This window comes from Rhinolophus hipposideros (genome assembly GCF_964194185.1).
Source record: "Rhinolophus hipposideros genome assembly, chromosome: 6".
NCBI classification, from domain to species: Eukaryota; Metazoa; Chordata; class Mammalia; order Chiroptera; family Rhinolophidae; genus Rhinolophus; species Rhinolophus hipposideros.
The window spans coordinates 53,407,325-53,433,903 of NC_138052.1; the positions used below are offsets into that span (position 1 = coordinate 53,407,325).

General features: G+C 38.6%; 1 protein-coding gene across 17 annotated transcripts in view; it reads left to right on the forward strand.

Moving 5' to 3' along the window:
* Window positions 1-26,579, forward strand: part of OSBPL6 (oxysterol binding protein like 6) — a 184,098-nt gene that overhangs the window by 66,598 nt on the left and 90,921 nt on the right. For all 17 annotated transcript variants that reach the window (XR_013993572.1, XM_081052485.1, XM_081052487.1 and 14 more), the window contains one exon: window positions 20,502-20,687. The gene's annotated coding sequence lies outside the window, so the exon portion shown is untranslated. The remainder of the gene's footprint in view (window positions 1-20,501; window positions 20,688-26,579) is intronic.

A 26,579-nucleotide genomic window follows, 5' to 3' on the forward strand; every position in this document is an offset into this window, starting at 1 on the left:
AAGGGATACCTCACCCCTCAGGCCCTCAACTAATTTCCCCTCGTGTATCTGCCTATATGTTTTTGGAGGCTTTTTGATCAAATTCTATTTGAGGTTGTGCTGATTTTTCAGAGTCAACTATTGATAATTGTAAGATTCAGAAAGCCATTTATCTGTCTCGTCATTTTTAATGAAATTACTTAATTGTTCAGTTTTGCTAGTTAAATAGAAGATAAATGATCAAAATAGTGGTTAAATTACTGTACCCAAGGCTTCCATTTAATTTAATTTAATTTAATTTAAATTAGTGACGACTCAACAATAGAATTAGATCAACTGTGTTTTGTTTAACTCAATTATCTCTATTTTAGGTCCAAAAAGGACAACACAGACCAAAAAACAAGAAATGAAAAAGAAAAAAATGAGAGGCAGAATTACTGTACTTTTAGCTTTTAGTGAAGAAATGTGAAAAAATTTATGTAGGGTAGCCTCATAAGTAGAGCAGTGAACCCAACGATGAACTAATTTATGGGTGGCTCTGGCTCCTTTGACAGTCAGTGGTTTCTTTCTTAAAGTTTATGCACCGATGTTGCTGAATTTCTCAGTTTCTTTAACTGGTTGGAAAGATAACAGCCCAAAAGGTAAAATTAGCTTTGACTTTAGCCCCTTTGCTATTTGTGTTAAATTTGAGCCAATATTGGGTAATTCATTAGCTCACATGAAACTTTTGAAGAATGTGACTGGCTTCTGGTAATCATAGCTATCAGTGGTGATGATTGCTGAGACCCTGTTTATTCATTAGGAGGTACAGAATGGTAATCTTCTAATGCTAACATTCTTCTTCAATTATTAGCTGGAATGCTTCTATAAAGAGAAACTCTTCTGTGTCAAGACCTCAATTACCTTAAGCTATGGCTTGTCATAGAAAAGTAGGATAAATACTGAATCTTTCCCTTTATTTATCAATTTCAAAGTGAGTTGGTTAGCTGGCTTCCTCCAAAGGTGACCAATAATTTTTATTTTCAAAGGTCATTATGAATTTATGGACTTAAACACATTTGATATATTTGAATCCCTTTGTAGTCATTATTCTATTTAATGATCAAATTGTTTGATTTTTGGCTAGGGAGTCTCTTCTAATTGACTTCTAAGCTGTATGTATAGTATGTATGTATGCATGCATGTATGTATGTATCAATCAATCATCCATTTACCTATCTTTCTATTTACTTATAACATGTGCCAAAGACCTTAGCAGACACCTCACCAAAGAAGATACGCATATAAGAAATAAGGATATGAAAAAATGCTCCATATTATATGTCATCAGAAGAATGCAAAGTAAAATGAGATATCATTTCACATCTTTTAATCTTTTTCACATTTTTTAATAAAATAGTCAAAATCCAGAACACTGACAACACCAAATGCTGGTGAGGATGTGGAACAATAGAAACTTCATTCATTGTGGGTGGGAGTACAAAATGGTATTGGCCACTGTCGAAGACAGATTGGCAGTTTCTTACAAAATTAAACATATTCTTATCATGCTACCCAGCAATCATGCTCCTTAGTATTTACCCAGAATTGAAGACTTATGTCCACATAAAAACTTGTACATGGGTGTTTATAGCAGCTTTATTCATAAATGCCCAAACTTGGAAGCAACCAAGATGTCCTTCAGTAGGTGAATAGAAAAATAAACTGTGGTACATTCTGGAAAAGGCAAAACTATGGAGACAATAAAAAGATCAGTGGTTACCAGGTGTTGGGAGAGAAGGAGGGGGGAATTAATAGGCAGAGCACAGAGTATTTTTAGGACAGTGAAAATACTCTGCAGGATGATATAATGATGGATACATGTCGTTATACATTTGTCCAAACCCATAGAATGTGCAGCACCAAGAGTGAATTCTAGTGTAAGCTATTGACTTTGGGTTATTATGATGTGTCAATATAGATTCAGCTGTAACAAAGGTACTACTCTGGTGGGAGATGTTGGTATTGGGAGAGGCTGTGCATGTGGGGACAGGCGGTATATGGGAAATCTCTGTACCTTCCTCCCAATTTTCCTGTAAACCTAAAAACTGCTCTAAAAAATAAATATTTAATAAAAGATTTGAGGGGGAAAAAGGTGGTAGACAGAAATTGGAATTCTTGAGTTTCTACGTCTCTCACTGTTTCTTGGAATTAATAAATTGGTAAAATATGGAATAGAGGTGAAAAATCAAAGAGTTGAAATTCAGATCTGGAGAAAGTATGTCTAAATTCCATATAACACTCAACATACCCAGCACCTGTTGCTTTATTAATTCTTGTCTTAGAATTCTAGTCTCGGTCTTTTGTAGATACAGTTCTAAACTCATAACAGAAATGGATAAAAAAAATTAGATTGATTTTTAACCTTTTTTTTTTAAGTGGACCTTATTTGTTCTGAAATGAGAATTACTTGCACAATGGGTTTCTTCAAAAGCAAAGTGTTAGTATGATCCTGGACAAGAGCACCTGTAAAATAGACTGTGAGAATTAGAAGGAGCTGGTGATTATCTGGGAGCCTAACATCCTTGGTTGATAAAAATAGAGACCAAGCTCCAGAGATGCTGCTCAGTGACTGGCACAAAGTGACACACTTTGAAGCAGCAGAGCTGTGACTAGAAACCCCAGACATCCAATTCTTGGTCAGTGTGGTGTTGGCTATATTGGGATGCTTGGGGGTGGTTCCTCTCTCTGACCAGGTGTCTCCCACACCTTGGTTAGGAAACCTACAGGCTTGCAGGAACACTCAACTATATACATGTCTCTGTGTTTATACATATATATGAGGCAGAAAACTTCTTTCTGTCTTCTAAAATGATGACGATAAATTTACACTTGGCTTCAGGATATCCTTGATATCTCTGACATTGTAGCCTTTGGCAAGTGCTTGTCCTTCTTTTGCTGGCCAGCCACACTAAGCCCATATTTAAAACAGAGAATGGGACTGTGGCATGTTAGCATGATGTTCGGGGAGCTGTCTGGTGTGGGGCTTCCTTTTATTATGACTCACAGATGGGCTGCGGGGTGGGGGGGGGGGCGGGCGGGCACTGTTCTTACCCTGATCTAAGTGTTCTAACTGGTAAATACCAGTTTTTTGTTCAATAAGATCTTCCGGTTATTCTTGAGTTCTGGAAAGGAAGGAGGGAAAAGTAAAAGCTGTTGACATTAAGAAAAGTATATTAAGTCCCTTGAAATTACTTGATCTGAAGCCTCGTTCTCTCATATAAATGTCCAAACCGATCATGACTCCAGCACTGTGGATTTATAAGACATCGCCTTCTTTAAAGCCTTACAGCACTTCACAAATGTTGAGTAGTGAATACTGACCATGGTCCTCCAAGCACTAGATCAGGCACTGTGGCACCTTGCAGGTCCTGTGAGTTCTATGGAGCTTGGGAACCGATTTGGCTCACACACAGGAATAAGGGCCTTTCCCCAGGCGGATCTTTTCCATCAGTGCCATGGGACACAGGACTGATTAAAATTAATTTCTAAATGGTGTGACTTTGAGCAAAAGAAAACCAGAAACACACAACAATGAACAAAAACTCCCCTTCCTACTTTTACTTGCATCGTCTGATTGCCATGACCCATGGTCCTGAGCCATGAGAGGTGGAGAGAAGTCGTCAGGGACAGAGGTGACCAGCTTGTTCTCACCCTCTGCCTTTTGCTGTCTCCCGCATTCCTTGCCTGTTATGCTCCCCTGGAATCACGACCCCATGACTTGGCTGGAGGAGCCACCCTGTAGACAAGGGTCACAGCCACAAGCTGGAGAAAGGCCCAGGTGCTTGGGCCTGCACTCTCTCACTGACTCCATCGCTCCACTCCTGCTTACCGTTGAGCATCTTTACGTGAGGAAAAGAACGCTGGACGGGTTTAAGGAGTATAAAGACCACTTTCAACACAGATTTACATGGTTTTCAACATGGTAAAACTGAGTTTTGATGTATTCAGTCTGCAGGCAATACTTGCTCTGGGGGATGGGGAGGAGCATTGGCGAGCCCCCCTCAGTAACTGTATGATCTTCAAAGGGCCTCTGGTCCTTAGGTTGAAAATCGTGCTGTAGCCGTCCAGGGGAGTGTGAAAACTCAAAGAAGAGTGCTATCAGTGGGGCACAGTGGGGGTTTTAATATTTTATTTTTTTTAGAGTTTTTATATTGATTATTTGTTTCCATTAAAAAGTATTTGTGTGAGTGTGTGTGTGTGTGAGTGTATGTGTGTATGTTTATAAAATGACTAAATACAGCTCAAAAAGTTTGCACAGGACACTTTAATTTAGTTCATGCTATTTTCAAGTTCCAGGGTTGAATAAGTGTCCCATAGCTGTATTACAGGTTACTGAGTCTTTTCTGGTGGCTTTGACTTGGAAAATTTAGGCCAGCTGTTGAAAGCATGGCATTTTGGTGGCGAATGTGAGGTGGGTCAGCATGCTGCCTCTCCCACTGGCCTAAATCTGACAGGACAGAAGCATATAGACTGAATGTTCATATAGACTGAATGTTTGTGTCCCTCGTAAATTCATAGGTCACAATCTTAACCCCCCAGTCGATGGTATTAGGAGGTGGGGCCTTTGGGAGGTGGTGAGGAGCCCTCCCGAATGGGATCAGTGCCCGTACAAAAGAGACCTCAGAGAGCTCCCTTGTCCCTTCCACGTTGTGAGGACACAGTGAGAAGACAGCCTCTCTGAACCAGGAAGCAGGTTCTCACCAGATACCGTATCTGCTTGCACCTTGATCTTGGACTTTGCAGCCAGAACTGTGCAAGATAAATGTTTGTCATTTAACTGTCCCCACCACCCTAGTCTGTGGCATCTTGTTGTAGCAGCCTGAATGGACTAAGACAATGTACTATATATTCTTAAACCTTTCTCTTTCATTTTCTTTGTTTCTTGCTCTCCTTCCCTCCTCTACCCATTTCCTTTGCTCTCCCTTTTTTTGTTCCTTTCTTTGTTCTACAGGTATTTGAGCACCAGGTAGACTTGGGAAGTTTACAGACTAGTGGTAAAACATGTGCCTAAAAAGAAATCACAGATATCTCTTAACTGCAAACTGATAAATGCTGAAGCACAAATGCGGGTGCTAGGAGATTGTGTAACAGAGATGCGCCCCGCTGTGGGATCTGAGAATGCTACCCTGGGGAACTGACAGTTAGACTGAATTGGGATTAACTAAATGATAAAGAAAGGAAAAGAAGTATTTTCCAGGCAGAGGAAACAGAATGTGCTTAAAGAATTAAAAGGAAGAGAGACTGCTCTGTGAGACGACGCAAGGGCCAATCACCTGAGATTTGTCGGGCCTGCCTGTTCATGATTCTAATCTCAATCCTATTAGGCCTTTGTATGTGAAATGCTGTTTTTGTACTCAGGTTTTTCAAGGATCACACGAGCCTAATGAGCTATTGTGTATGTGAGCTCTGATTTTCATGGGATAATGCTAACCATATAGCTCTATACCTACTGTATTGATCAGATCGGGCTGCCATAACAGAATACCACAGACTGGGTGGCTTAAACCACAGAAATTTACTTTCTCACAGTTCTGGCGGCTACAAGTCCAAGATCAAGGTACCATCAGGGCTGGTTTTGGGTGAGGCCTCTCTTCCCGGCTTAAAGACAGCCACCTTCTCCCTGTGTCCTCCCACGGCCTCTTCTGTGTGTGCAGGTTAAGATGGAGAAGGAGACAGCTATTTCAAGAGATCTCTAGTGTCTCTTCTTCTTATAAGGACACCAGTCCTATCAGATTGTGATCCACCCTTATGACCTCAGTTAACCTTAATTACCTCCCTAATGACTCTATTTCCAAATACAGTCACATTGGGAGCTAGGGCTTCAACATATGAAGTCAGCACATAACACTGACCTGTCACAACCTGGAGCATGATTTTGGATGAGTGTCCCCAACACAATACCTCATGTGGACAGGTATCTCGGAGGAGGACTGAAAGCAAAGCCCTGCACCACTTGGGTTTCTCCCTTTGAATACCAGTGAGAGAATCAAACAGAAACTGAGTCTGTCACAGCAGCATGCTTGTGTCAGGGCTTGGGGCTGAGCAACTTGCTCCATCTCTAAAGTGGGCACAGCTCTTGTGAGGGGACAGATGGCACCATTACTGGAGTGCTGCAGGTCAGCAGGATAGTCAGCATGAAGCCTTAACACATGGACGGAGGCTGAGACTGCAAGATGCAACCTTCAGTCTCATGACTTCAAGTGATAACAGGTAGCTTCAAGAATCACATGAGACCTGCTATATATAACAAGGCCACAGAGAGGAAAATTATGAGACTAAAGCAATTCACTGTTCTTGCCCTCTTTGTGGGAACAGTGGGAACTATTGTTAACGACGTTTGATTATGGGGTCACGCTTTTTCTAGGCACTTTAAAATTGGTGACCCTTAGAAAAGTCACATTTAAAAAAAGATACTGGGGAGATGAGTACACATGACATCCTACGTGTTGTTCTCAGAGGTATTTTGGGAGCATGTTGATGCATACGGCTATTTTGGTTTTTGCCAGTACATTGCAAGCTATCAAAGCAAGGTTTATCATTTTCTCCTCTGCATGAGTGTACCGATTTTCTCTTTACTTTCCCCACTTTACCCTGCTTCATATTCTTAAGCTCTGTTATAGGATGAAAGAGTGAATGAAAGAAAGCTTAGAATAACATAAGCTGCATCCTGCTCTCCACTGGTAGATGTGGCATGTGTAAGTATAGCCATGTGCTCTCCTAAGTGTTTTACAGATTTGCGGGCTCCATAGGTGGCAGAGGAAGTGAAAACCTGGAGAAAAGAACATTGGCCAGGAAACCTGAGGCAAAGAGAAGTACTGTGAGGTGGTAGGCTAATAAACAAGAAATCATCAGCCATTTGCTGTGTATAAGACATTGTGTTAGGTATTTAAGGGCATAGGAAGATTTGGAACAACCAAATGTTAAAATTTACATTTTAAGTTAGACCAGCTGTAAATTTAAGCAAAATATAAAATGTCAAGTAACTGAAGGAAAGTACCTATGAGATATCAGACAGTGGTATATGACTGATTGCCCAATGAATAGTGCTACCAATGAAGTGATTTTCTCCACTAGCATCCAAACTCAATAATGAGGACCATGTATGACATGCTGGCAATGCTTAGCATAGTGGTAGGCATTCATTGGAATGAATGAATGAATGAATGATTCAAGGTTGGAAACACTAATTGTTTTAAAGTAAATATAGTTGTTTTCTTTGCTTGTTTGTTAAAAAGGTATAACGTGTGCTGCAAAGTATACAATTCTTAAATGGAGGCTCAATTAATTTTCTGTATCTCTATGCACAAAACCACCTTCGCATGAAGATGCATAACATTGCTAGCACACTGAAAGGTTCTCTCATGCCTTTCACAGTTTGTACCACCCAACACAAACCACCATTCTAACTGCTGTCACCATACTCTAATTCAGCCTGTCTTTGAACTTTGTATAAATGCAATTATACAGTGGTCCCCTGTGTTGAGATTCATCGTTGCTCTTGCATACATCACTAGTTCATTCGTTTTCCTTTCTGTGTATTGTTCTTTATGGACATTTGTGTTATTTCAAGTTTGGGGCTATTATGAATAAAGCCGCTATGAACGTTCTCAAATTTGTCTTTTGATGGACATAAGCACTCACTTCTCCAGGAATGGAATTGCTGGATCATAGAATTTTAGTACCTTTAGCAGATATTTTTTCAAAGTAGTTATACCAATTCATTTCTCACCAACAATGTAAGAGAATTGAAATACAGACTCTAAATTGTTTTACAGGTTTCAGTAAAGTTCATGCAAAATGTATAAAGACCCTGGTCATTCCAACCCAAGAGAAGAAGGGAATGAGTTTTTCCCAATGTTAGTAGTGCTCATATTTCCAGACTCTGAACCCTCAGGGCCAGGTACAACATAGGCATTCAGACAGTATTTGCGTGGATCCTGATTTAGGTCCTTAGTTTAGGAAGGAAAATGAATATGAGAGCACAGCATAGTGACAACCGATTATTGAATTCTGACCCTTACAGATATCAAAGCTCCCAGCATTATCCCTTGCCAGTTTCATGATGTCATTCATTCAACAATCCTAATTGAGAGTCCACTCTGTGCCAAGAACTCTGGTCCTACTGTTGCTGCTGAATAAAATTAAGGATTAAGGGCCATAATAACACAATGGCTGGTCCAGCGTTGGGTTAGTGACTGAAGCTTCCCTCTGCTCCCTGCGTAGGACAGGTTTGTGGACTGGCAACCCAAGGAGAACGTGCGGTAGGGCCCTGCAGCAGGGTTGGGAGTAGGCTTAGGTCAGGTCTATACAAAGTAGGACAGGGAGTGGGCAGTGAATGCTTTCCAAGAAATTCTTCAATTTGGTTCTCTTATCAAGGAAGATTTCTTAATTTGGAGGGGGGAAGGGGTATGGAAATGAATGAACAGAGAGAATCACAAAGCATGACTGTGAATAATTTGACTCTGGAAATATATGCAGTGTCACGGTTGGGCAAAGCTGCTTTAATAACAATAAAAGCTAACATTGGGTACCTCCTGTGTAGCAGGTATTCTTGTTCAGTCCTCATCATAACCCATGAAATGGGTACTCTTAGTAGCCGCATTTCACAGATAAGGACACCAAGGAACAGAGAGGAGACATAATTCTCCCAAGGTTACACAGCTAGAGAGTGACAGAGTAGGAATTTCTAGAGACTGGGCTGTTAGCCACACAACTGCCTGACAGCTGCCTATTAGTTTTGGTGCTTTGAACTTTTAAGTTTCTAATCTTTATTTCTATGAGCCTCCTAAAAGTTGGATATTTGACATGAACATTTCAATGATTATTGCATGTAATTTTTCCCTGGGATGGCAAATTTGTAGTCTGAAGAAAGGATAATGTGCACAGGTGTTAGAAGAACCTATAGATCTCAGTTCTAAAAAAGAAAACAATTAGCCTAATATTAATTGATCTCTGTCAGAAAGTCCTGAACGTACATTATCTGTAGTCTCCAAAGTCTCCAAAGCAACCCCAACTAGATTTTGAGCAAGCCCAAATCCCCATTTTTCAGATGAGAAAATTGAGGACCAGATAAGCTGAGTGAACTGCCCAGAGTTTCATAGCTAGAAAACATCAATGCTGGGATTTGAACCAAGACTGTTTAACTGCAAGGCCCATGCTCTTTCCATGATCCCGCACGCCTCCACTTGTGCAAAGGAAGCACTCAATTTCAAGGGAATTGCTCTTGCCTGAGAACATAGTCTACCCCGTTTTCTCCATCCATTTTTTTAAAAAATTAGTCTATGACATCAAATTAAATTTCCGGAAGAACAATTTTGAATTGTAATGGATGGCATTGTTCACTATCTCAACATTTTAAAACTTATTCCAATTTTACTGCCAATACCATCTGTCTAAATACAGGAAGCTTTAGTCATAAGAATGCTAATAGGCCTGATTTAGTTGTCAAATTTTTTTGTAGTCTAATGAGCAAACTTAGTCTAGTAAGTTACTGTGGAAACCAAATAGAAATCTAGATGAATTGCTACATTAGAGGACTAAAAAATGGGGCAGCTTCAAATAATTCCATCAAAGGAGCATAAGAGGTAAAGGAGACGGAGCAATTTCTCTTAAAGAGAAATTAGGTCAGAGTTATTCAGTTAAGCCATATATGAAAAACATACAGATTATACAAATCTTATACTTGTTTAGGGTCTATTTTATCACTTCAAAACATTGTGTAATTTATGGCAGTGCCACTGACAGTGTTTACCTCATTTGTTAAGAAATTTTTAATATTATTTTGACCTGAATTTGCAAATGGCAGACACGTTTTTGCTTTAAAAGAACACATATAATAGTTATTTTAAAGGTGTGTAAATTAAAACATTTAGAGTCCCTTGCTCCCTGCCCCGAGGATTCAGTTGCCATTCCAGTAATCCAAGAGACACCCGTGATGTGATATTGGAGACTGAATGTTCCAAGTGTCATTTATATAAAAGGCGTATCAGGTAGAGCACTCAACAGAAAATTTCCCATTAGCCCGACACTGAGTCAAGACATCCCTGTAAGAGTGTTCTTTCATCTGGGTTTAGGATTTAGGTCATCTATTCTTTCAGGATTTAGGGGTTAGGAAAATTACGCATGTTTAGGAGTGCCTATTCAAACTCATTGACGTAGCAGTTTATGAACTGAGGAGGCAGAGAAATGCCGTCTGTGAACGTAGGATTACAGACAGTGGACAGATGGTTAGTGGTCTGGTGAGGACACTGATGAGCGCAGTGCTGGAGCCTCACCCTGAGTGAAATCAGCCTCTCTTTTGTGGAAGCATTTTAAGTAGCGCCATCCAAGTGGCCTGTTGGGAGTGAACCTCTCCCAAGCAGTATCAGCCGGCTAGGGCTTAGGGGTTCTTTCATCAAGCTTTCCCTCTTTTGGCATTCATAGGCCCTGATATCTAACAGATTCTCTGATTTTTACATTTTAGCCTTTGGCTATTTAGAGTTTAACGCATATTAGACATGAGATGATTGAAATTATCGCTATATACACATATCTTAAGAGCTCTTTATCCAAAGCCCAGAGTGTTTTGAGTCTGTGATAGGAAAAATACAGGACCAGCTATCTTGTGATTTCTCTGACTTGGAAGTGTATTATTATGAGTTCCATGAGTGGGAAGGAAGCTTTTAAAGCACTGCTGTTAGTAGTTGTTGGCAAATCATTGGGTGGTAAATGTAAGTGTTGGTTTTTTTGCCCCAGGAATAGCATGAAAATTCTGATCTCTCAACTTGTTTCACAAGAAAACAAGTCTTCTTGCACATCTTTTGAACTGAAGCCTTTTTCCAGCAAGGTTCGTCTGAGTGCATGTTCCTGCCAATTTGGTTTCCGTGGTCAGTCCCAATGAGCGTTAGCACACTTTAGGCTCCGTCTGGCATCCTTTAGCAAAGAGTATGGGCACCTGCCATGTGCACATGAGCCCGTGGTGCCGTCAGGCTTACAAAGATGGGGCAGGTGTGGAAGTCGCCCTCAGAGTGTTCAGTGTTGGGAAGAAAAGATACATGTGTCCAAACCTCTGATCAAAATGGACTGAGGAGAGTCTAAGAGGTGCTGGACGAGGATTATGGAAGTTGACAACCTGGAGCATTGCTTCTAGCTGAGCCATAGGAAATGGTTGCATGTCATCCACACAGGATCTTAAAGTAAGGATGGGATTTGGACTTTGGAGATGTAACTGGAAGACTGTTCTAGTTAGAAGAAACACACAGAATAGGCACAGTGGGTATGTTTGGGTGAAGTGCAAGAAGTTCTGTTTGGTTGAAGATTTCAAGAAGCCTATCATGAAACATAAAGTCGGAACGTTAATTGGGGTTAGATCATGGAGGACCTTTAATACTGGCGTAAGGAATTCGGGCTTTATTCTCTTTTCTTCATTTCAAACATTAACCAAGAGTTTTAACTTAAGGTCTGTTTATTAAGTACGTTTATTAATAAAGAGCAAAGTGATCCTTTTGGCAGTTTGCTAGGGAACAAAAAATACTGTTATACAACTGCAGTATTTGTGGTATGGGTCAAAATGGCTGTTTTTTGGCAGCAAATTTTCTCGAGTCATTGCCAAATAGATCACATAATCCTATCACTCAGATGGAAGTCTGCTACATAACTACATCATGTACTTATGTTGATTCCTCCTTAAGTTCAGTGATATTAGGATCTATGTTTCACAGCTTTTTTTTGTTTGTTTTTTTTTGGCTAGGTGGGTGGTGCTAAAATGCCTGATACCCCATTTCTCTGACAAACAAGCTAGTTTGTTTGAAAGCTGAGTCATTAAGCTCCTTTATCTTTCTTCCCAATTTTCTACTTAGCATTTTCCTTCCATATTGGGCACTTTGTAAGCATTGATTTGCTGCCCAGGGAAGAGCAGGTCTGGTTTTTTGTTTTTGTTTTTCCCCGATTCAAAGGGATTATTTTAATGTACCCTGTGGTATGCTTTGGAAATGCTTTGAGCTGATATATTTTTTTTTAATTAATTAATTTATTTATTAGTTTCAGGTGTACAAAACAAGGTAATACTTAGACGTTCATCATTTATATCCCTCATACTGTGAACCCCCCTCCCCCCATCCACTATCCCTCTGACCTCACACTGAACCATCACATTATATATATAAAATTATAGTTGGCATTCATTAATGTTTATTGAGCTGATATTTTTAGCAATTGGAAGCTAATCAGAGAAAAATCTGAATTTTATCAGCTAGGCTTTAAATACTTTCCAGTTGATGAAAACAGTGAATAGGGCATCTATGTTAGTATTCTCTGGCTAATTAACTCGGCTAACTAAAACTTGAAGCTTTTGTGGCAAGGTCAGTTAGTTTTGCTTTGTGGTTATCTCTTGGAACCTCTAGACCTGGCCATTGATTTCCATAAATAATTATAGTAGTGGCAAGCACTTCCATAGTTTCAAGTGCAACTAAAAACACTCATAAAAGAGGACTTCCAGAACTGCTTCAGAAAGTGGCAAGAATGATGGGCTAAGTGTGTTTGAAGAGAGGGGGAGTATTTGGAGGGAGATTAATGGCAATGTGTCTTTTACTGTAATTTTTTAAAATTTAAACATTCACTGTATTTTTTTATCACACCTCCTCATACATATACACTCATTTAATCCTCTAGAATAATCCTAAAGGGTAGGTACTATTACTGTCTCCATCTTTCTAGATCCTGAAACTGAGGTGTTGCATCCTGCACAACACAAGCCGTGGGAAGGCGAGGGAGGCGGCGAGGGTTAAACTCTCATAAAGAGACAGAGACTAAAATATAGTTAAATCACAGTGGACCTAATCACATGATTAGGGGCAAGGTCTGTGAAACTCTTACACCACACAATAATCCTTCATTCCAAATCTCATAATCGTCCCAAAGCAACCGATGCATACCATCCCCCAAATGACCAAGGTGTGGTGCATACAATCCCGGGGGGAAGAAGTCTCACAAGATAAGATTAAGATTATCCCATGAGCCAAACAGGAGGGGCGAGATGCTATTGTTCCTGAGGGTAAAGGACAATAGTTGAGGCATGCGTCAGCAGCTTCTCAGAAGGAGGGGCACAGCTACCTCCTAACTTTACAGTAGCTCATGGGGGTCGTAGGGGGGTCCCGTCTTGCTTAGGTTGTTTCTCCCGTGAGAAATCTTACCTGTCTTTGACTGCAGACCCTGCTTACAAGGACCAAACATGGAGACTTAGAGTAGCATAAACTCAACCCCAATGAGGGACAATCCCACAGGGTCATCTTTCCCTAAGGAAAGATTGGAGGGGACAGACTGCTAGGTTGCTGTGTGACTACACTGAGGCATTGAGAAGCTATGTAACTAGCCCAGGTAATTCGATTACCTGAAGGTAATTGGCCGAGCCAGGATTCAAACCTAGGCAGTTAGGCTCCAGGGTCTTTACTTTTAACCTCATTAAAATCCAGAAACACCAATAAGGATATCCTTAGACTTAAGTAAACACAACACATGTCTAAATATTTAAAGCTATTTATTCTGTATGTCAGTATGAAGCTTTGAACTTAAGAATTTTCAGGCCAGTGTTATGATACACAAACACCAGAAATCTATTTAGCATCTTTTGTTGTCCACACATAGTTAGTTGTACATCCTTACTAGGCAAATCTACACAGAGGTGACATTTGAGACTGAGCCAGGATTTAAAGGATGCTCAAGTCTTTGACAGGCTGAGAAGGGCATTCTGGGGAGAAGGAACAACATAGACAAACGCTAAGAGGTGAAATGGCATTCGGTGTGCTTATTTGGAGAAAAATACGATGTTCACTATATCTGAAACAGAGGGTAGAAGATAAGAGTGACTGAGATGCAATTTAAGATTTCAGATTGTACCCTGCTGTGCAGTTTAAAAGTTGCCCTGTTAGTGTTCCTTGACCTTTTCTTGACCAAGGATACACACAAATGTTTGTGTCTGATTTTAGAGGTTTCCCAGGGGCTCTGAAGCTCGCTTATAGGTCCATAGTCCCCTTTCCTCCAAGCAGTAGAGAATAAGGGTGAACAAAGAATAATATGATCAATATATGTTTTAAGAAATATATCTCTAATGATAATGAAAGATGGCTTGGATGAGAGAATGATTAGAAGCAGAGAAATCAGGGAACAGATATCAACAATCTAAGCCAGAGATTGCTATGATTTCGAAAAGACAGCAAGGTCTAGGAAAGATATTTGGGGCATAGCAGTGAGAGGACTTGGGGGGAGTTGAATGGGAAGGTTGCAAATGAAATGGTTAAAAGTAAAACTAGTTTCTAGCTTGGTTTAGGGATAGATAGTGATATCATTAAATAATACAGAAGACAAGAGAAGAAAGAGAAGAGAAGACAAGGGTAGAAAGGCAATGGGCTTGATCTTCAGACTCACTGAGTTTCAGGTGCCCGTGATACGAATATATTCCAATGGAAATGTCCAGTAGACAGTTGGAAATGCAGTCAGGAAAAGAAGTCAGCGTTGGAGAGAGAGATTTAGCAGTTTCTACCAAATGGTAGGTTGAAGCCCTCGGAGTGAGACAGGGTCACCCAGGGAAGCCTAGAAGGAGAAAAGCTTAGAAGGGCAAAGGAGGAGTATTTGATAAAGCTGGTTGGAAAGAAGAGATTTGGGGAAGCAGCAGCAGCATGAAAGCATATCTGTGTGCTGGGACTGTTCTGCAATTTTACATGCATTAACTTTCCGAATCCTCAAACACCTTCATGAAAGAGCTGCGTTTTACGAGGAACCTGAGACAGAGGGAGGTAAAGTAACTCGCACAAGTCACAGAGCGAGTGAATCGCTTTCAATGGTAAATTAGCGGTAGCATCATTAAGCTTATGTAATTGAGTTAAGACAGTTTTTGTCATAAGTCTTTTATAGATTTAAGTATAGATTGGTAAGCTTTGAAGATAATGTTCCTCACTTTCCCCCTGCTCTATCAATTAAATACAGTATGATCATCAGAACTAATGAAGGAGGTATGATCTGAGACTCATAAATTTCCAAATTCCCTGGCTTTCTTTCATCTGAATATTCTGTCAAGAGTCATACATTTCTTAAACATTTTTGTTTAATAGGGTAAGCTTTTCTTGAAGTTTTCTCCCAGTTAATGAGCATTTTTGGCATTAGTTGGAGTACTTCCTGAAATGATTTCATGTGTCATATTTTTATATTTCCTCTTAGAATACATGTTGGGCCCTCTTGGAAGTGATCTGAGACATCAGAAACTCTACATTCTCTTTTTAATTTACCCTAAACTTCTCTTGTCTCCTTGAATCCATCACTTCCTTAGAACTATGTCGTTTTGTTTTTCCTTTTATCTCTCTACTAGCAGTGGAGATTTTCTTTGGAGCCCATTTTCTCAGAGTCATTTTTTTAATCACTTCATCAGAGTTATGCACATTGAGGAATGAAGAACCGTGAAACCACACCACGTTGCCACAGCTGGGTTGTCAGCTAGAGCACGGGTCAGCAAACTATAGTCCAAGGGCCAAATGTGGCCACCACGTCTTTATAAATAAAGTTTTTTTGGAACACAACCATGCTTATTCGTTTATTTATTGTCTGTGGCTAGTTTTCTGCTCCAACAGCAGAGCTGAGCAGTTACATCACGTGGTAGACTGCATGGATCACAAAACTTAAAATAATTACTGAACTGGATCTTCACAGAACAAGGTTGCTGACTCCCGCTCTATAGCATATTACTTTCAGAAAATTAGGGTATGTCCTAAGCTTGTTTCCGGTACTTTAGGGTTAATGGGGTTCTTCTTTAAAATAAAATTGTATTCAACTGAGTAATAAACCGAGTGATTTCTGTAATATTTGTTCTTTGGATATAAAACAAAGTTGCCATGGGAATAATAAAATCGTAGACTCCTTTAAGTAATCTATAAGCAGAATTATTACCTGTATAGTCAGTCATCTGAATTTTTGTCAGTATTAGCAACACTATTTAATTTGGGGGAAAACATTTCCTTGAATGGTTAGTAGATGTCAGATCTTTCTTTGTGCTCAGTCTTTGGGATTTGGAGAAAAAACTATCCCTACCCTCAGAGAAAAACCTGTCAATTTGAACCAAGTTAGATACAAATAAATTTGAAAAAATTGGTCTAGATCATAGATCATAACAGACTGAGAAAAATGTGTTTTGTGTTGAATAAGTTCTTTTAGTTTATTAGCACGTTGACCATATCTTATATCCCTTGAATCATGTTTCTTAAAAAAGGGATGTGCTTTATTTCCCGTTATTCTGGTAAGACAAGAAATATGTGAGGCCAAATAGGATTACATTCTACCCTGTCAAATATAAGATAGACCTTCCTCACTGTTCCAAACCTCCTCTCTGCCATTCTTTTCCCCACTCTCCTTTTTTGTACCCTAAACTCTGGATACCAGAACTGTAGTCTACACTTTCCTAAGTCTTGGATCTCATATACTTTTTCTCATTGTTTAAAATCTCCTTTATCCATCTCTGCTTTTCAATTTCTTGCTTGAATCTACTCATCTTTCAAACTCCTCTTTTGAGCATCTTCCTCTGATCTGTTTCCCACCCAACTCACAAACTCCAAGCTAGAATTAACATTTTCATGCCATGAACATCCAGGAAACATTTTCTGCTTTTGTAAAAAGTAAAAAGATTATTCATGTACCTTTTCCTGTTATGTATGGCTAAATTCTAAATTTCTTAAGGGAAGAGCTTTGTTTTTGTTGAATGTTTGTTATATTTCTATATCTTCTTTAACATCTGGTTTTAATGTTTGTATATAATAACTGCACAATTGTTGAGTGGATGAATCAATCCATACTTAATGGCAGATTTGAAAACTCTGATATGAGTATGTTATTTTAGCTGATGAATTTTAATTCTTTGTTATATGGTGGCACTAATGAGATTAGATAAATTTCCAAGTTAAAAATCTGCTCTTCAGTTAGTGACAAGAAGCCACAGTAGTTGCTCAATAAAAGTGACTGGAGTTTGTGTTTTTCGTCTTCAGAAAGTTATCCCAGCACAACCTGTGTCCATAAACTCTATTGGGTTATAACACTACAACTGTATTCTTCAAGGATTAAGACACAGTGCAGAAATTCTTAGTGTACTTGGGATTATCATAGGTACGAAGAGAAAAATCAATTTCTTGTCTAAACATTGCTGTCAGTGAAAAAAGCAAAGTAATTGTCTTTTCATCAACTAAGGTATTTAGTGGAGACAGTAGACAAAGCAAACAAGATAATGAAGAAATGTCTAGTACCATGCCTTGGGCTACAGTTTTCTGGGAAAGCAATTTAGGATGTTTAACCCTAAATTACGGCCAGTCCTTCATGGAAATAGAGTGGGCATTGAGTCAGTCATGGAACATATAATGTACAGAAAATAGTCAGAAGTGTCTCATCTCTTATTTTTGTTGTTCAATGGACTTTGCTGTGTAGACTGCTAACTTTGTAAAGTATTCTTCTGGTTATTCTGGTTGTCTTTACTGTTTTTACCATTTTAGGAATCTTTCTTTTAGTATTTTACAGAGTGATGGAGCTTGTTTTATCTTGTCTCCATTTGGCATTCTGCACATTAACTTAGTAGCTACCGGGACAGTCTAGGCTTTGGTAGAATACATCATATGCTCTGAGAGGCTTGAATAAGAAATGAGTGGAATATGTGGGGAGTGTGCTGGGCAAGAATATGGTATACAGTGGGCAAAATTCAGGCTGTGGGAGGATTAGTCACACAACTTACAGGAAAAATTCTGGTGCAAAGATAATGGATCATTAGCTTCCTGAATGAGCCATTCAGAAGGAACCACCATTGCCAAATCACTAACCTTGCCAGATGAGATTTTGTAGAGACTCCTTCCTGAGTACAGGTTGGTGTGGGAGACTGTTCAAATCCTGCAAAGGGTATCGTTAAATGAAAGCATGATTCCTTTTGCGTAGATTAATAAAAACCAGGAACAATGTTTTTAAATTAATTTCAGTTACACTTTTAAAAGGAAACAGCCTCTTCCCTTCTCTGAGTTTATTTCTTAATGAGAGCCGTAAGAATTAATCTTCAATGTGTGTTGTCACAAAGTGTAATCAGACCTGAACTTTATAAGCGTAGCACCTTTGGACTTCTGCCCTGCATGCAGTTTACATGCAAGGTAAAACAAGACCCTGTACAGTTTCTTAATTGAAGTAAAGTTTAGTTGCCACGTGATTAACTTCCTGGTTGTTTAATAATATTTAAACTATTAGTCGCTTAGAAATTTGAATCTGCCCTAATCAAGTCTTTGAAGCGGAATTAAAATAAATATTCCTAACATTTCTGGCTTCAGTATCTATCAGGGATAATGGATTATATCTGAACCATGTATTGATAGAGTGGTAACTTTAAAAGCAGAGTAGTCAGCCCCCGAAGGGTATGGAAGGCGTTACATTTTATCATGGTAGTCTGGTTTGAAAGTTGCAGAAAGACCGTATAAATATTAATGCTCGTCTAAGGACAAGCCAAAACCCTTATTCCATGACATTTCACACTGTGTGAAAATACACACTTCTGTGCAAAATGAACAATGATAGATTCATTTCTTACAAAGCACATATAAATAGAAACGTTGTAAATTTCACATTTGAACTCTTACATTTACTGTGTACAGGGAACTAAGTTCCGGTCCCTGCTTTCCAGAGTTGATACTGTCTGGTAGGGAACATAAGAGGTGTAAGAAGCATATACGACCAGGACCACCTCGCACCAGCAGAATTGACCAAAGTACCAGGTGCAAGGAAAAGCTGCTGCTTTCTAGCCAGGAAGATCAAGGAAGGAGTTGGGAGTTGTGGTTTTGAGCTGGATTGTGAAGGACATATAGGCAAAGACTATGGGGAAACAGATGACTGAAGTGGAAAAATGCTTCTTGGGTTAATGTCAGATTGACATAGGCTATAGACAAGACACACACAGTGTTTGTGATGCAGGAGGGAGAGGGAATTCCTTAAGTATGGTTCTCAATATTCACCCTGCCTCCTCCCTCTCCTCAGTTGCCAGATTGGGGGACATAGAGATGGAGGAGAAGACTTGATCTTACCCCAGGGTCTTCTGTTTTACTTTACCTTCCCACTCGCCATTATAGGATGGTAAAAAGTTAGGGAAAATAAGACTCAGGAAGAGGAATGGGGGTGAGAGTAGGCAAAACGAACTGCAGTTTGGTAGGAAAACTGCAGGGGGCTCTTTACCATATTTTTCTTCCTTCTTTTTCCTTTTTCAGAAGCTTTCTCTCCTTTTCCAAAGCTTGGCAGAGTCCATCATAGAAAAGAGCAAGGAAAAGATGGGTAGGGGAGTTTCAGTAGCTGGCCACTCATATTCAGTCTACCTATAATTATATGGGATTAAAGAGCATCGATTGAATAGTGTATGCAGAAAATAAACAGATATAATGCTGAGTATACAATAATATTGATGGACCCTAACCTTAGTTCTTCTGTGTCATCATTATAGTCATCAACTAAATATTATTTAGGACCTATGAGATGCACGGACTTGTCTTACAACATAGTAGTAGAGATTAAAAAAAAATTTGTTTAGAGGTAGAGGGGGATTTAGGATAAATTTTTTTGCAGAAAAGGAGTGCTTAAAGGAGCAATCACAGCGTAACACGTTGGGTAGACATAAATCTTTTGCACTTTCATTAAGTTATAATATTTCAGAATATGTGTGTGTGTTTTCCTTCTACGTAAGTAGAAACAGAAAACTAAAACGGTGAAAAAATAAGCTTGAAAAATAATCAAACCTATAGTTTTTAAAGCTACCATGTGAAGAAAAGCACCTGCTAGTGAGGCTGGAAGGTAAAAACTGCTATCACCTTTCAGGCCTAGAGAGTAACTAATTTAGTTTCTGCTCTGTATTACTTGTCAGGTTTTTCTTTTTTTCCTTAAAATGAACATATTTTCTCATAAAATGTTTCTTTGCTTTCTGAGAAACTATGTTAAGTTGAAAACTGTTCTTTGATAGTGCAGTCAGATGTTTCTGCTAGAGTATTGTTCTAGGAATTTGGCAGCAATTCTACTCTGCTAAGGCAAATTAGAGACTATTAATGCGTCTTTTCTGGGGCACTGGTATTGTACATTTATGTGGAGAAGTGATGAAACCACTTCATACTTACTGTTTTTAAAAACTGAGGTTTACATTTAATTGAGGAGTTAAATGTTTTTCTGGAAAATATACCTGGCCCCTTTTAGAATATATTTGCTATAAATTAAGAGTTTTCTTACTCCAAACTCTGGGTAAGATGTAAATGATGAATGTTACTCATTGTTGAGGAGTTCAGTGGTTGCGCCTTTGAGGTTACATATGATTGAGTAGAGGTAAAATGCTGAGACACCATTCCTCTGAACTTTCTCCTCAAAAGATAAGTTGGAAGAAATTTTCTGGTTGGCCATAGGCAGTCTCTCCAAGAGACTCTGAAAGTTCTGTGGAAATGTGCTATATGACTGTAATCTCTCTTTTTCAGCTTCTGCCCCTTGCTGCAAAACAGCAAGAGAAGGAAATCAAGGAGCCACTCCTGTAATTTACCAGATAAGCCAGCAGGGTTAATAGGTGGACTGAGTTCCCAGGGAGGACCACAGGCATCCGAGGATAAACCACTTGGAACAGCTTTTACCTTAAAGCCGACCTAGAACCGAGTCCCAGTTACAAGGTGAGTTGGGAGAATGCCAGCTTAAAATCATAAATGGAGTTAGATTAGGCAGTGCTTAATAACAGTAAAAGATTAGTGAGATCTTACCAAATCACAAGTTGTTTCTTTATACCTTTTATATCTTTATACCTCTTTATACCTATATATCAGATCTGAAAATAATACATAGTCATCCCGGTTATGTTTAGCCATCTTAATAAAAAGTTCTCCTGTAATTTTTTAGATAGGAAGTAGAAAAACATGCCAAAGTATTTCTTAAGCTTGTTCTATCTGCAGTCTGGCATCATGTGGAAATAAGACACTCCCCTTCTCTCTTTGAGTAATGAACCTGTAGACCTGTGCTTAAAATTAGTTGACATGTTATCTTTGCTTTCGTTATAAACACATATGCATACAAACCCACCTATGCATGCATACATACATTCTCAAAATGCTTTTATTTTTTATAATCTTTCATGGTAAACAGCTAGACAATAGATTGTTTTCTTTTTGCCCATGAGATTGAAATAACTAACATGAAAACAGCAATACTTACTATGCGTTCTTTGTCACCTTTGATATTTGCAGTTGTTATTTTCAGAGCCACTTCATGTATGCTATTTGACATCTTTGGCTCAATGACTTCGGTCTTTACAATTTGAATATATCCCTCCTAGTTATACAAAGCTTTCTGGGAGCATCTGCCACTAGAGATTTTGGGGAGCTTTTGCAAGCTGTGTATCCTCTGCTCAAACTCTTATTTGCCCTGGGGCACACGGGTGGTGGTGGTGGTGGTGGTGGTGGTGGTGATAGTTCAGACATCTGCAATTTGGTAAACACTCCCCAGGTATTCTGATACCATTCCTACCTTTTCCTTGCAGAAGTCAGAGCTCAATAATTTAGTATAATCATTATGTGAGAAGCTTTCTGTTTATTACTGTATTATTTAAAATTACATTTTAGGGCAGAGCTTGCAAACTGGTGGCCCACAGGGCAAATTTTAGGCTATAATTTTTTTTAACCTGTAAACATTTTCTTTTTTTAAATTGAGTTAATTGCCAGCATTTGGTATTCTGGACATTTCACATAGAAAATCAGATACCTGGCCTCTTTTGGAAGACTAGGAATCTGGTCTTGTTGCTCTTTTAAGGACTGAAGTTTGTTAACTTTTCCCATTCCCTAAGTATTCACCCCAACCAGCCTTCCAGGTTTATGTTTCCTGCGTGACACCTGTTGTCTTTTGCGTTCAAGATTCCTGCTTTAAGCGTCAGTTTCTTTTCCCCTTACATGAAGTCACTCCCATGTACTTTACACATAGTACTCTGTTAGTCTTTATTCTTTTTTGGCATTTTATTATTTTATAAAATGTGTAAGCTTTGAGAATGCTGGCTTTCTAAAGTTGACAGCTGCCAAACTTGTCTATGAAGAAGGAAGCCTTTTCCAAAATCAGATGGTCCAATGTTCTTCGTTTGGAAATCTGATTTGCATAGTCATAAGGTCTGAATTATTCTTTCCAGAATAATTCCTGAGGTTGCCATCTAAGAGTCTGAATGTCATAACCTAAGGGTTCCATTGACTGATCTGACTGTTTTGGTCCCAGGAACGTAAAATTGATTCATTGAGTTGGCTTCTCTTTGCATGACACTTGTCAGGATATAGAGTCCATTTTCTAGCCCCTTACTCATCCTACACACCAGAGTGATTCGATGAGCAATGTGCTGTGCCATCTACGTGTACAGAACTTTTGACATTGAGAAATCTCATCATCAGAATCAGATGTGCCTTCAAGCACAGTGGGTTGTAGTTAATCATAAAACTTCTCTTTCCCCATCTTTGATCATTATATATTATTGGGAACTAAACTGCTTACAGTAGTGTTCCTGTCAATTTGATACTGAAACTTTTATATAGTAACAAAGAGCTTTATTCATGAAAGCATTTCAAATCGCAGGGTCCTTAGGGGCATAGCACTTTTATGTCTGCATTAGCTAAACTCAAATATCAATTATTTGTTCATAGTTTATAAATGGGGGAAGCTGACTCAATCCCAACACAGTGGTTTTTATCCCAACAACCCATTTAACTTCCAATGGGTAGTGCCTCTTATTTAAGCAGATTTCAGGCCTCGGGATATCCATTTTTAAGGTTGAAGCAAACAAGAAAGGAGGCTGGCTGGATTGGATGTTTATTGTGTGTAGTTTACTGTCCTGGTGGCATTACTTTGCTCTATCTCATGGAATCTCTTAGGTCAGTATTGCCTAAGATCTCCTGATACTTGACCACACGCAAAGATGAAATGTACAAGAGTCCCTTTGACTATCGGGTTTAAATCCATGGAAATAAAATAACTGGAAATTTGTTTCCACACATTTGCTAAGTTGTGACTTGACTACATGAGAAAGAAATTAAACTCATCCTTACAAGGTAAAAGCAGGTGATTGCCATGTCATTTCCTTAATGAAGTGTGTTTATTTTCTTCTTTTGTCATAGGAATTAGTGGGTATGCACATATGCTCAGAAATGCTTTCAGAAAGCCCCTTTATCTTCTGTTTTTGGAGTTCTTGTTATTAGCCTCACATTCCATTTCACTTTAATCCCTGAGGCAAGGATAAATAGACTGAAAAAAAATGGAACCAAAGTAAGGAGTGCTTTGGAGCCATTATTGACCTACCAAACAGGTGGGAATGTTGGGAAAAAGGTAAACTCAGTAAATCAGCTAACCAGTCAGCAAGTATGGTATATGATCCAGCAAGAACTGGAAGACAAGAGAAAGTACTGAACCTCAGCATGGCAAGGAAGCTGACATTTACTCCTTTTTATCTGTTTTGAGGATCATGAGATGCCTCCCTCAGGTAATGGAGATGGAGAGAGAATACCCAACAAGAATTGGCAGGGCAGATACCATTTTACCTGCCCTTTTCATCCTCCTTGGCTTCCCTCCTTTCTTGTCAGGTTGAAGGGTGTCTCTTCTGTTCAAGAGGCATCTAATTCAGAAGAGCTGAAGGGGCCAAGGGAGGTAGCAGACCCGTTAACCAGCCAGCTTATCTTTCCAGGAAAGATGTTTCCTTCCCATCCAGTTGTAAAGAATGGGAACAAGGGATTTGGGAAGTATTTATCCAACAATAAAGGCTGTACATTACCGTGTTTCCCCGAAAATAAGACCTAGCCAGACAATCAGCTCTAATGCATCTTTTGAAGCAAAAATTAATATAAGACCCATTCTTATTTTACGATAATATAAGACCCGGTCTTACATAATATAACATAATGTAAGACCACGTCTTATTTTGCTGTAAGATCCTGTCTTATATAATATAAAATAATATAAGACTGGATCTTATATTAATTTTTGCTCCAAAAGATACATTAGAGCTGATTGTCTGTCTAGGTCTTATTTTCGAGGAAACAGGGTAGACCAGCTCTCCCCTGTACACTGTTTTTCTCAGTCTAGTAGATGAAGTTTTAGAAAAATGGGTGACCTAAGCATCAGAAAGATTTAGACCAGCTTTGAAAAATAAATTGTATGTCAAATGAATATCCAGTAAAAGTAGAAATGAAGACGTGGAAAAAAATATATATTGTTAATGCAAAGGGTGTCATACGTAAGTAGTAGGGGACAGGGTCATTTTTGTTTCTTAAGACTTTTTTTCATTTTTTTGTTGCTTTTTGTTTTTTTCTTAATTTTAAAAAATACCTTTCACTTAGAAAAACTTCAAATTTATGCAAAGGTAAAGAGAACAGTATAGTGAACTCCCCTATGTACACACCCAGATTCATTTATCTCTTTCTAATTTTTTTCTAAAATCATTAGACAGAAGTAAACATTATGTCATATCCACTATACATGCGTCAGTATGCATCTCTTCATATGCACATTTTCCAAAACAACCATAATGCCATTGTCACACCTAACAATATGAATGAGAATTCTGTGATGTCATTTACTGTTCATTCCATATTCAAAAATTTTTATTGAATTTTTCAAAATTGTCTTTGGATCTCTGATTCATTTCAGTAGAAAAATGGAATTTAGAAACTACAGTCTCAGCATTAAGGGTTCTCACTCTTATCAGTGTCAGTGTTTCCAGACTTTTTTAGGGCAGAGGGTAGGAAATAAATATATTTACAAAATAAAAACATTATGAGCTCATACTGATTTTTCCAAGTTAACTTTATGGAATCTTAATGTTATTTGACTTTATATTTGTACTTCTTTTCTCCTACACTGAAAACCTTGGTTCAAGATAACATTGCAGAATTTACTTGCTTTATCCTTTAAGCACATGAAATGGTTTTAAATGAATAACTCAACATTAACACTAATAGTTGTCTTATTTTTAAGTGGAGAAAAAATATGGTTTTATTTACCTCCTATTATTATCATTATTTTTGGTCTTTCAGAATTTATCCAAGAGGTCAGAAGATGAATTTTTCCCTCAAGTCCATTTTTAGTATTAATGTGGATATGTTTCTTGGCAGTGAGAGTAGTCTGTTAAGTCCTTCGTTCACTAGATAATTTGAGTTATTTGCAATTCATCACGTCATAGGTAGGAAATGTTCCAGAAGTGACAGTGGGATTATTGTACTCTTTAGATGGTGGATCAGTCTGTGCGGCACTGGAGACATTTATGAGTGTCTGCTTCATCACAGTGCAGGTTCAGAAATGAAAGAAAGATAAACGCTCTAAATGAAACAGAGAGCCTGCAAGTACCCCAGCATTTTTGTCTTCTTGTTTCATTTATTTAACAAATGGTATTTTATAGTTGCTTATTTTGGACTGATTTTCCTTTCCCTTGGTGGGTCAAGGGATTAAGTACTTTAACTTTGGGACATACTTTATAACATTTGACCCTGGGAGAAATGTAAGTGTTCATAGAGAATATGGGAATAGGTAGTCCCTCTCTCCCTCCCATCCTTCTTCCCTTCTTCCTTCCTTTCTTCCTTCCTTCCAGCCATCTATCTGTACTTCTTTCTTTTTCCTACAACCAGGTAATTCTTCGACGGTGAAGCTGAGTACTAGGTAATGGGACAGAAAAAGGAGGCCTGCTCATTCCCCCTTCACTCTTTTACATTTTTCACCTGTTTTTCTAAAATGCCTCATTTCCAAACCACCACAAGATTAGAGTCAGTATTTGTGAGTTTTTCTAAATATGTTTTTACAGACTCAAGGATGATTCATACTTTAATTAGTTTAACTTTGAGGGAGATTTAAATTTTCACTTTATTGACTTTTCACATCAAATGAATAATGCTGGGAAATATTGAGTACAATGAAACACCAAGAGAGATCTACTTTGAAAGGTTTGGCTTTTGGAGAACAAAGTTACAAGAATTTATCAGGAATAATAATTCTAAATTTTATCCCAGTGAGAAGTGAGTACAAAGATGTTGGGCTACCACAAGGCTTCTATGTCAACTAAGGCTGGTGATAGAATTTTAAAGGTGTGAAATTTCAGTAACTACGACAGTGTAAGTAGATTTGTCTTTTTATCATGTGTCTTCTATCACCCCTACTATATCTAAAGTGTTTCTTATTCATGGAGGCATTCGGTCATTCATTCATTCATCCAGCAAAGTCTATTGTGTACTTACTCAGTATGTACCGGGCATTATTCTGGGCCCAGGGGTTAGAAGAAGGAGAGCATGAAACAGAATGTGTGAAGTCTCCAGGGCTGGACAGTAAACCAATAAACAAATAATGTAACTATAGAGTGAGATAGCTGTGAAGGAAATGAAGAGAATATTGTGCTAGAAAATGACAGGGTATGTGCTTTTTCCAAGGTGACACAAACTGAGAACTGAAGGGTAATTTGCTGACTAAATTTCCATGTTTACAATACTAAATTTGAAAGCACCGCACAGTTTATTTAAACAATAACTTCAAATGTGGCATTTGAATTTATTTCCAAATAT